The following is a 12,039-nucleotide window of genomic DNA, read 5'->3' as shown; positions in this document are numbered from 1 at the left end:
GTTCAAAGTGTTTGATGTCCGTTTCATCAGAAGGTCTTTAGTGACGATGCATAAAGACATTTGTATGGTAAGCAATTGTGAGCATAACCACGATGGTTGTGCTATCTACAATGTCAACCCGAGGGGTTGTATGATTGTGAAAACAGACATCCAATGGTTGATGGATGAGGGTATGATTCAGATTGTTCAATCTCGTCATATAGATGACGATGTAAATGTCATAGTTCCCGTGTTCAAGAATCCCGATAGAGTGGTGATTCAGTATGACAACAGTAATAGTAACATTATCAGTCAAAGATCAGTATCGCTGTTGGTCATGCGGTTAGTGGGCCCAGTCCCTTATTCATCCGATAAGGCCGTTCCATATCAGTAAAATGCAACTATGGTGAAGAATGGTCAAAAGGTTTCATTGCCTACGACCAGTTCTGTCGTGAGCATTGCTGATGTTACTAAGGTGACCCGTAGCGGTCTAGTGTTTGGGTCGGTGTTCCCAAAATATGTGGAAGATTCAATAGTTAGTAAGAAGGTGGAAGTGCCTGCAGTAGATCCAGTTAGTGCTTCACAGCGTTAGTCTGGTGAATCCAGCAGTTTGAAGACTAATGATGATGATGAGGTGCTTAAGTTGATAAAGAAAAGTGAGTTCAATGTGATGGAGCAGTTGCTCCAAACCCCCTCAAAGATTTTAGTACTGTCTTTGCTAATGAATTCAGAAGCACACAGAGAAGCACTACATAGAGTTCTAGAGCAAGGGTTTGTGGAACATGATGTTACGGTGGATCAGTTTGATCATATTGTGGCTAACATCACTTCCTGCAACAATCTCATCTTTTGTGATGAAGAACTCCCCGAGGAGGGTAGGAATCATAACCTGGCTTTGCATATTTCTATGAATTGCAAAGATGACGCTTTATCCAATGTATTAGTTGACATCGGATCTTCGTTGAATGTGTTGCCGAAGTCAACTCTTTCAAAGTTATCATATCAAGGAGCGCCCATGAGGTATAGTGGTGTAATCATCAAAGCTTTTGATGGTTCACGCAAGACAGTGATAGGTGAAGTGGACCTTCTAGTGAATATAGGTCCGAGTGACTTCTAGATTACTTTCCCAGTAATGGATATCCACCCGGCCTACAATTGTCTGTTGGGAAGGACATGGATTCATGAGGCGGGAGTTGTTACCTCCACATTACATCAGAAGCTCAAATTTGTCAAGAATGGGAAACTTGTAATTGTTGGCGGGGAAAAGGCGTTGTTAGTTAGCCACCTTTCCTCTTTCTCTTATGTTGAAGCTGAGGATGAGTTTGGAACTCTGTTTCAAGCCTTATATATTGCTATTGAAAAGAGGGTTGGGGCACCTATGTCTTCATTGAAATATGCAAGGAAGATTGCTGAAGAAGGTAGTATGCATCAGTGGGGGCGCATGGTAGAGGTCTCCGACCACAAGGGCAGAGCTGGCCTGGGTTTCTAGCAAGGTTCATCAACTACTAGATCAGAGGATATGCAACTTAGCTTCTGTAGCGAATGGTTCATTCATGGCAATGAACGACACTTAACTGTTGTGCTAGAGGATGACAAAGAAGAAGACTGCACCAATTTTATGACACATAGGAAGGCTTGCAACAATTGGACTTTTGTTGATATTCCTGTTATTTTGCATCGATCTAAGTAATTGCTTTTATTTGTTTTAAAAAATCCTTCTTCTATGCCTAAGGGGGAGGTGAAGATTGTTAGGAATTTCAAATTTGATCATCAATAAAATTAATTCTATTCATCCACATCTATGATATTTTGTTTTTACTTTTTGCTTTATTCTGAAAATGGTAATAACAAAAAACATAAATAAACAATATAATTGTCCATCTGCATAATATTTGGTCACGAATTCACTTCTTTAAAATCAAAATATTATGTAGGTTGGTTCCTAACCCCATTGAATACAATGATCCTTCTCCTTCTCCAAATTATGAATTCCATGTGTTTGAGGGTGAGGAGGAAAGTGATGAAGAAGTGGGTGGTGAATTGTCTCGTCTTCTTGAGCATGAAGGAAAAGCCATTTAGCCATTCGAAGAGCAGATTGAGTTAGTCACCTTGGGTTCCGAGGATGATGTGAAGGAAGTCAAGATTCGGTCTCGACTGTGTCCAATGCGAAGAAGGGGTTGATGGATCTTCTTCGAGAGTATTCGGATGTGTTTGCTTGGTCCTATCAAGACATGCCTGGTTTGGATTCTGAGATTGTGGAGCGTAGATTGTCGTTGAAAACCAGAATGCCCGCTAGTCAAGCAAAAGTTGAGAAGAACGCATCCTGATATGGCAGTGAAGATCAAAGAAGAAGTGTAGAAGCAGATTGATGCCGGTTTCCTTGTGACCGCTGAGTATCTTCAATGGGTCGCCAATATTGTGCATATGCCGAAGAAAGATGGAAAAGTCCGCATGTGTGTCGATTATAGAGATTTGAATAAAGCCAGTCCAAAAGATGATTTCCCTCTGTCACACATTTATATGTTGGTAGACAATACTGCCAAATTCAAAGTCTTTTCGTTTATGGATGGATTTTCCAGATATAATCAGATCAAGATGGCACCCGAGGATAAGGAGAAGACAACATTCATTACACCTTGGGGAGTATTCTGTTATAGAGTGATGCCTTTTGATTTGAAGAATGCTGGTGCAACTTATCAAAGAGCAATGACTACTCTTTTTCATGATATGATCCATAAAGAGATTGAAGTTTATGTCAATCACATGACTTCTAAATCAATTGATAAAGAGGAACATGTTCAACATTTGCTGAAGCTATTCCAACGTTTGAGGAAGTACAAACTCTGCTTGAATCCCAAATAGTGTACTTTTGGTGTTCTTTCTGGTAAGTCGTTGGGCTTTATTGCCAACGAGAAGGGTATTGAAGTTGATCCTGCGAAAGTCAAAGCAATACATGAGATGCATGCGCCCAAAACTGAGAAGCAAGTGTTACATTTTCTCGGCCGCTTGAATTATATCTTAAGATTCATTTCACACATGACTGCCACATGTGCACCTATATTCAAGCTTCTTCAGAAAGATCAGTCTTGTGATTGGACTGAAGACTGCTAGAAAGCTTTTGATAGTATCAAGGAATATCTGCTTGAACCTTCAATCTTGTCTCCACTTGTTGAAGGAAGACCGTTGATCATGTATTTGACTGTTCTTGAAGATAGTATGGGTTGTGTTCTTGGTCAGTAAGATGAGACTGGAAAGAAAGAATTTGCAATCTACTACCTCAGTAAGAAGTTCACCGACTGTGAGATTCGGTATTCTATGCTAGAGAAGACTTGTTGCGCATTGGCTTGGGCTGCTAAGCGTCTGCGTCAGTATATGTTGAATCATACCACTTGGTTGATATCCAAAATGGATCCAATCAACTATATATTTGAGAAGCCTGTTTTAACTAGGAGAATTTCCCGTTGGCAGATGTTATTATTAGAGTATGATATCGAATACCGATCTCAGAAAGCGATCAAAGGTAGTATCTTGGCTGACCATTTGGCTCACCAACCAATTGAAGATTATCAGCCAGTGCAGTATGACTTTCTTGATGAAGAGATTTTGTACTTGAAAATGAAAGACTGTGATGAACCATTGCTTGAAGAAGGGCCAGAACCTGGTTCCTGTTGGGGCATGGTATTTGATTAAGTTGTTAATCAATATGGTAATGGCATTGGGGCAGTGATTATTACTCCTCAAGGAACGCATTTTCCTTTTACAACTAGATTCACTTTCAAGTATACAAATAACATGGCGGAATATGAAGCTTGCATTATGGGGCTCGAAGAGGCCATTAATCTCAGAATCAAGCATTTAGATGTCTTTAGAGATCCAGCTGGTTGTGAATCAAATCAAAGGTGAATGGGAGACGAATCAACCCGGTTTAATACCATATAGAGATTATGCATGGCGGATTTCAACTTTCTTTACAAAAGTTGAGTTTCATCATATCCCTCGAGATGAAAACCGGATGGCAGATGCTCTTGCAACGTTAGAGTCAATGATTGTAGTGAAGTATTGGAATGAGGTTCCCAATTTGACTATGATGTGTCTTGATCAGCCAGCTCATGTGTTTGCTGTTGAAGAGATCAAAGACGAAAAGCCATGGTATTACGACATCAAGTGTTTCCTCCAAAGTCATATTTACCCTTCTGGAGCATCTTTGAAAGATAAGAACACATCGAGAAGACTAGCTGGAAATTTCTACCTTAATGGAGATGTGTTGTATAAGAGAAACTTCGATATGGTTCTGCTCAGATGCATGGATAGACACGAAGCATACCTATTGATGACTGAAGTCCATGAAGGTTCCTTTGGTACTCATTCCAATGGACATTCAATGGCAAAGAAGATGTTGCGAGCAGGTTACTATTGGCTGACAATGGAATCTGACTGTTGCAAGTTTGTGAAGAAATGCCACAAGTGTCAAATATATTTAGATAAGATTCATGATCCTCCGACACTGTTGAACGGTATTTCCTCCCCATGGACCTTTTCCATGTGGGGAATTGATATGATTGGCATAATTGAGCCCAAAGCTTCATCGTATGCAAATGTAACTAAGCAAGTTGTTGTAAGGTTTATCAAGAATCAGATTATATGTCGTTATGGTGTGCCAAGTAAGATCATTACCGATAATGGGTCGAACTTGAATAGTAATATGATGGAAGCTATTTGTAAAGACTTCAAGATTGCACATCATAATTCTTCTCCCTATAGACCCAAGATGAATGGGGTTATTGAAGCTGCAAATAAGAACATCAAGAAGATTATTCAGAAGATGGTTGTAACATAGAAGGATTGGCATGAGATGCTCCCATTTGCTTTGCACGGGTATCGTACATCCATCCGCACTTCAACAGGGGTAACCCCTTTCTCTCTTGTATATCGTATGGAAGCAGTGCTCCCCGTAGAGGTTGAGATTCCATCATTGCGTGTGCTCATGGAAGCCAAGTTAGTTGAGGCTGAATGGTGTCAGACCAGGTTTGATCAGTTGAATTTAATAGATGAGAAGAGATTGACTGTCATGTGTCATGGTCAGTTATATCAGCAAAGGATGAAGAAAGCTTTTGATAAGAAGGTCAGACCTCGGGTATTCAGGAAAGGTGACCTTGTGCTTAAGAAGATTTTATCGTTTAAACCAAATTCTAGGGGCAAATGGACTCCTAATTACGAAGGGCCATATGTTGTTAACAGAGCCTTTTCAGGCGGCGTTTTGAGTCTTACAACTGTGGAAGGTGAAGAGTTCACTCGTCCTGTGAACGCAGTGTAAGAACAAAATTAGTTCTACAATAGAATTCCAGAATTTTGATGATAACAAAGGATGAAACCAAAAATGGCACCCTAACGAAATTTTTCTAAGTGTGTAGGACTCTGAACAACAACAAAGGATTATGATCATTTTATCAAATACAAACTTTAATCACATACAAAGTACTAGAAGATCAGACGCATCTGAGGAAGAAGTGCGCCCAAGAAGTTCTGAATCTGAGCAAAGCAAGACAGTAGAAAGAACCAGAAGCTCTAAACATCCACTGGTCTTAGTTTTGATGATCTAGAAAGACTAGTACTCTGAGAAGCTCTGATGTAACTTCAACATAATCTCCTTCTAACGTATGACTCTGAGACAACACAGACTCTGATGAAGATTCACCAAATACAAAAAGAGTAACGGAAAAAATTCTCTATATGGAAATGAAGTATTTTTAGAAAGAAGTTATTCAGGGAGACAAATTGGTTATGGCAAGAAAGACAGAAGTAATGACATTGAATGCTCATAAAAGGTCAATATTCTTTCATCACTCTAACGATCCTTCTCACTACTATATAAAGAACAGCCTACCACATTGAGAGACACACAACAACGAACAGAAAAATCCTTTACATTCTTTCTCAGTTTTTCACGAGCTGCTGCTCATACGTGAAAACCCTTGCTTAAATATTCTGCTGTAATACTTGCTTACTCTTAAAATCACTTTCTATTACAATTTTATTTTGCCTAAATTTCTTTTGTTCCTCAAGTGACTCTGCGTAGTCTGTATACTTGAGAGGACTAAGAGATCATTCTCTTAGACATTTGGTTGTATTAATCTTTCAAGATTAGTGGATTAAGTCCTTTTTGAAGGCGAAATCACCTTGGTCGGGTGTGCCGCTTCCCGGATTTCCCAAATCCAGGTACAAACGCGAAAAGGAGTGGCGCAGAAAAAGAGTAGAGTCGCCAGCTATGTACTTTTATACCAAGAGGAGGGAAAGGTAGTACTGCATAACCAAAAGGGAACGAATAAAACAAAGTCTCAAACCAAAGAAAACCGAGTAAGGGGGTCGGTTACGTGAAGGGAAGGTTATCGCACCCCTTCACGTCTGTGGTACTCCACAGGATCCACGCTTGCTATTTATGTCTAAAGCGTGTGTATAAAAAGTCCTATATGCGATGCGAAAGAGAGAAAATCAAAGTAGGGAAAGGAAAGAGTTATTGCTTGTACAGGCCCTACCCTGCAGCATACGTATCTCAAGAAGGATTGAGAATCAGAGCACCGTAGCTCGGCTAACCTATTTTTGTTTGTTTTGTGTTTTTTAGATGAACGACGTTACTACACAATCTACCGGATGCTTGACCTTTGGAGACTTTCTCACCTGTAGTAGAAGGAGTTAACGTGTTCTTAAGAAAAGAAAATCAAAGAGTTTGTTTGTGTTTTAGAAATGCTCATGCAAAAAGGAAGTCCTAGATGAAGGAATCGTGCTACCTAAATTGACATGCAAACGAGAGACTATACGAAGCCTAGCAGTCCTATGGGGAGACAATCACACCACACAAAAACATATAGCATAAAGTAAACGCACCAACGAGGGGGCTTTAACATACATGGGTAGGGCTTTAGTCAAGAGGGGTCATATCAACCTCGACAAACAAGCCATGGAAAGGTAATCAAATGGGCTCTTAACCACATCCATTGAACGTCAGGGTGAGAAGATCAAAAGGGTAATAAGGATAAGACCTCATAGCTCTTAACCCTGGACAGGGTGAGCTCATTGACAAAGCGTGGGGGTTCAGAAAGATGGAACCCTCTCCACTGACTGACCGGACAAAAGATCTAAGGCTTTTGTTCTAAAGCATCGACACGTAGTGCGAGCATAAAGAACAACACACTGAATAACGGGGGATTGACTACTAATCCCTTTTATCCGTCAAATGCCTTTTCATGGAGGTCTTTAGCACTGGTGCCTCCCCTTGGAGGTCTTTGGGCACAAAAGTAAACACACAAAAACATTGCCTCCTTTCGAGGTCTTCCAGCTAAGAAAGTGGTAAAATGCTGGAAAGATGTAAAAGGGATCAAGAGATCTACCACACGGATAAAGATCCAAAGTAACAACAACTAAAGAAACAAGAAACCCAGAGATCTCTCAAGCTTGCACCATCAAAGAAAGCAAGTCAGCAAAGCAATCAGAATAAATCTCCAAATGGTATCCCACAAATAAAGTGGAATACCAAGCAAGCTATCTCTTCAAGAGTCATGTGAGCCCTCACAAAAACTCAACAAACAAGTTAGAATAACAAGATGGGGTGCAATCAAGAGTTGCACCAAACAAAAGAATCATAGCAACAACAGTGTCAGGTAAACAGTGCACGGATGCAACAGAAAGCATGTCATAACAAAGCATGAATGATGAAAGGAGGATACAATAGCACCAAGTCAGAAGTGACATCAATTCAATAAGTGTCTCAAGAACTCAACTCAACAAGATCAAAGCAAAAGAACTAAACATCCAAAGATGCATCAAAGTCAAACAAGTCACAATACAAGTTCAAAGTGCTTCAACTTCAACAATGAGTCATAAAAAGTAAAGGCATGAGGCAAGGGTCAAGGATTAGACAATCAAGCATACAAACAGAACCAAATGACTCCTAAAATATCAATCAAAAGTCATTTAAATCCAACTTAGCAAAGTGGAAGTCAATCATGTCCAAAGCACCTCAAAATGCGACAAAAGCATTATAGACAAGTTCATGCAATTATGTGTCAAGATGAAATGAACATGGCAGCAAGGTATGCACATCATAAGCATGTCAAATGAGCTATGTAATCAATATGCAAACGTCCAAGTTCATATCATAAGCATAAAATCACTTTTGGATCAAAATCAAACAAAGTGTATCATGAAACTCTAATGCGTCTTTCATGCTCAAATGAATGAAAAAAGGAGCTCATTATGAATAAATGCACAAGGGCTTGATAGAAGCATCATAGAACAGGGGAGAACACATGTGCAAAGGCACCAAACCAGAATCAAAGTGTAACCACATGAATCATGCTATTAAAGCTCACAAACGTTCACAAAAACAACCAAGGATAGGAGGCCTAAACCTCTTGTCAAACAAATGCATCAAAAGGGTATCAAAACTCAAAGTCAGGGGGCAAGGATACACACATCAAGACATGACATACACACTAAAACATGTGCAAAAGGATTGGTTTCAACATTGAAAGGAAGTGGCGCAAGTGCCTCATGCTAAGCAAGCATCAAAATAGGGACTAAAATGCAAACATCAACTTCAAAAATCCAAATCAAATTTAAAATGCATCCTAAATTCATGGGAATTTAACACAAGGTTCCACTAAGCATATATAAACGTCATGCAAAAAATCAGGAGCATCCAGATTCATTTGATATGAAAACAAAAATTGAGAAATTGAGAATGCAAAAACATGTCCTAAAATGCAACATTTAAATTCATGTGTCAAACTCTAGAAAACTGACATAGAAACTAATCAAACCAGTTACCACATCTTAGTATCATGTATGAGGATGGTGTGTGCAAAGGCTTGGGTCAGAATGGTTAAAATATGGGATTTCATGAAGGTTTGAATGCAAATGGTCGAAAATGCACATAAATGAATCAGAAATTCATCTTAAATTCCACGTGTCATGAAATAATTGGGAAATGGTACCAAAAAATCAAGGACTCATGAAGGATCACTCACAAAACATTTCAGATTTTTTAAAGTATTTTTTCTATTTTTAAAAAATAAAATAAAACAAGGTGAAATATGTACATGACATGTGACACATATGTAACAATATCAATTGGTCACACAAGTCACTTAAGTGACTAATAAAAATAAATAAAAACGAAAATCAGAAAATATGTGGGCCTTTGGATCAAAAGAAAAAGTCAAAGCGATCTAACGGCCATGGGATCGTCTTCTTCCTCAAGACAATCCGGCCATGAACAGTAACGCCGGTAGGATTCCGGCCACCCACGGCGGCGGCCTCCTCCACGCGCGGCCCAAAACTTCACGAAAATGGGCCTACCCCCCCCTAAGCCACATGCTGGTAACTCAAAAATCATATTTGTTTTTCATGAATCTTCACCAATCTCTCAAATCACAAACAACAAGTTTGAATATCAAAACTTTAAATCAAGATTTCACACTCAATATTGCACCATTTTAAAAAGTAAACACATCTACATCACCACCATAGCATGTAGTTTCATTTAGGCATAAAAAATGAGCGAAATAAGAGAGTCGAAATTTGAGTTACCAAAAATGGTCGCTTCTGAAACTTCAGTATGGTGATGAGATAAGCTCTAGAATACCTCCCTTGAACTTCTATGAATGTTTGCTACCTTTGGTTGTGCTTGAAACGGTCCAGATCTTGAGATTCAAGAAGCAACCTCCATTAAAGCTCTGTTTAGAAACTGCTTGGGATGGCTCAAATCGTGGGTGGTTTATGATCCTTAGAGTGTGTAGATCAAGAATATGCTATTGGTTTTCATTTTCCATGGATATATGGAGAGATTTGATGAGAATAAAGCATGATATTATTTTTGAAAAGTGAGATTTTCAGTGTGTATGGAGGTTGCACGAATTAGGGTTTTGCTCAATGATATTTTTAGAGTTTATACTCTGATTTTTGTGGCTTGGTGGGCTCAAATGAAGGAGTTTCATGTTCATGATCATTTTGGCTATTTTTGGAAATGCCCCCCCTGATTTGCACATGAACAACCTTGTTTAATGCATTAATCCTCTCTTGAGACTTGATTAATCATGATTATATGAAAGAAATAACATAAGATGATGTTTAATGACAATTTTACAAAGGTGTAGTTTTTGTGCATGTATGACTTTTCCACACATGTGGGAATGCATGGGCTCAAAAGCCAAGGTGGATTTGGCCCAAAAAATAATGCTGAATAAATTCCCAATGATTGGCATGTGAGAATATTCCATGATGTCATCTTGTTTCCTTTTGACTTTTCATGAAAGAAAGCTTGAAAAATGACTTGCACCATTGATGAATCATGCAAAATTATAGGTCACTTTGCATGCCATTTTGAAGTACTTTTCAAAACAAAACCATAGCAAAAAGAGCCACACCAATTGGACTTGTCAACCTCAAGTTATGCCTTTTTAAAGCCTTCATGCACACTTCGTCATTCAAGAACCATAACTCTTCAACCATTCATCATATGGCCTTGAAATAGGACTTTTTGGAAAGGGGAGACAAAGATCTATAACTTCCATGTCTGAGAAAAAGTTCAAAACTGCCCTTGCTTTTGATGATTTGCTTGGTACATCAGCAAGCTCGCTAGGCGAGTGAGGTAGCGAAGGGCTCGTTAGGCGAGCACTCAATGAGGTTCCAGCGAACACTCCCAGACTTGGATAAAAGCATAGCTAGCAATTACTCTCTAGGCGAGCATCCAGCGAGCAGGTAGCGAGCAATTCCAGTAGAAACATCATCAAGGCTCGCTGGAGCGAAGGATTGCTCGCCTAGCGAGCATGACAGCTCAGGAAGTTTCTTCTGGGCGCACGTGACTCTGGTGGCTTATTTTGGGGCTCGCTAGGCGAACCATTCTGCTCGCCTAGCGAGCATGACAGCTCAGGAACCAGTCCTATAAGTAGCAGAGGCTACTTTTGGAAAGGGGAGACAAAGATCTACAACTTTCATGTCTGAGAAAAAATTCATTTGGAGCTTTCTTGGTGATGAAAAATCAAGTTGAAGCTAGGTCAAAATCCTTCCAAATTTGGAAACCTCACAATACAGGTCATCTTTCCAAATTTGGTAACCTGTGCACTGGACCTTTGTTCCTTTAAGATTAATGTTTTTTGAATGATGAATAGACCCCATTTGAACATGTTGGAAGTATCTCAAGTCATTCCCTAGCCTTTTGACCCTCAGTTGACCAACAGTTAACTTTTGACTTCACAGTTGAATTTTGAACTGTACTGAGCCCATTAAGCTTGATCCTTTAAAGAAAACCTCTGAAAATGAAACCCTAGCTCCCAAGAGCTCTACACAACATCCATAAGACCTTCAAACCAAGAATGCATCTCAATCCTTGAGGAACCCTACTTTGACTGCTTCAGTAGACCAAAGTTGACTAGAGGTCAAACCCTAATTTAGATGAACTTTGCTGATAAGAAATGAAAATTTGAGGAAAGAAAGATCATGAGGATGGTGATGCACCCTTGATACCCAGATGAATACCAACTTCCTTGAGTGTTGAGAAAAACCCTAGTTGATGCACAATTTCCCTTGTGTTGACTGATCATTCAGATAGAACCCACAAAGTGACTTGGATGATATCCAAGCTTCTTGGAAGACAAACTCTTGGAGCTAATTCTGATTGACATGATGAAATGCAATATGAAATGTTAAATGACCTAAAATGAATGCATGAATGAGGAGGGCGAATTTGAGGTGCTACAGGGTGGACTGGAGTAGCTTTGTGTTATAAGCGAACCATTATAAAATTCTGTGTGTCCTTACTTTTGAAAAAGCTTTTAATTTTTAAAACAATTCAACCCACCCCCCCCCCCCCCCTTTCTTGTTTTTCTGACCTTCAGTTGGTATCAGAGCTTTGGCTCTGTTATTGATTTTCTAATCAAACGCTTAACAGTGTAGAGAGATCCAGAACGAGAAAAACTATGGCCAACACCAATGAAAGAGATAGTTACAACGTTAAGCCTTCAGTCTTTGATGGAGAGAAATTCGATTACTGGAAAGATAGAATTG

This window comes from Lathyrus oleraceus, chromosome 3 (genome assembly GCF_024323335.1).
Source record: "Lathyrus oleraceus cultivar Zhongwan6 chromosome 3, CAAS_Psat_ZW6_1.0, whole genome shotgun sequence".
NCBI classification, from domain to species: Eukaryota; Viridiplantae; Streptophyta; class Magnoliopsida; order Fabales; family Fabaceae; genus Lathyrus; species Lathyrus oleraceus.
Note: the sequence above shows the minus strand (reverse complement) of the source record.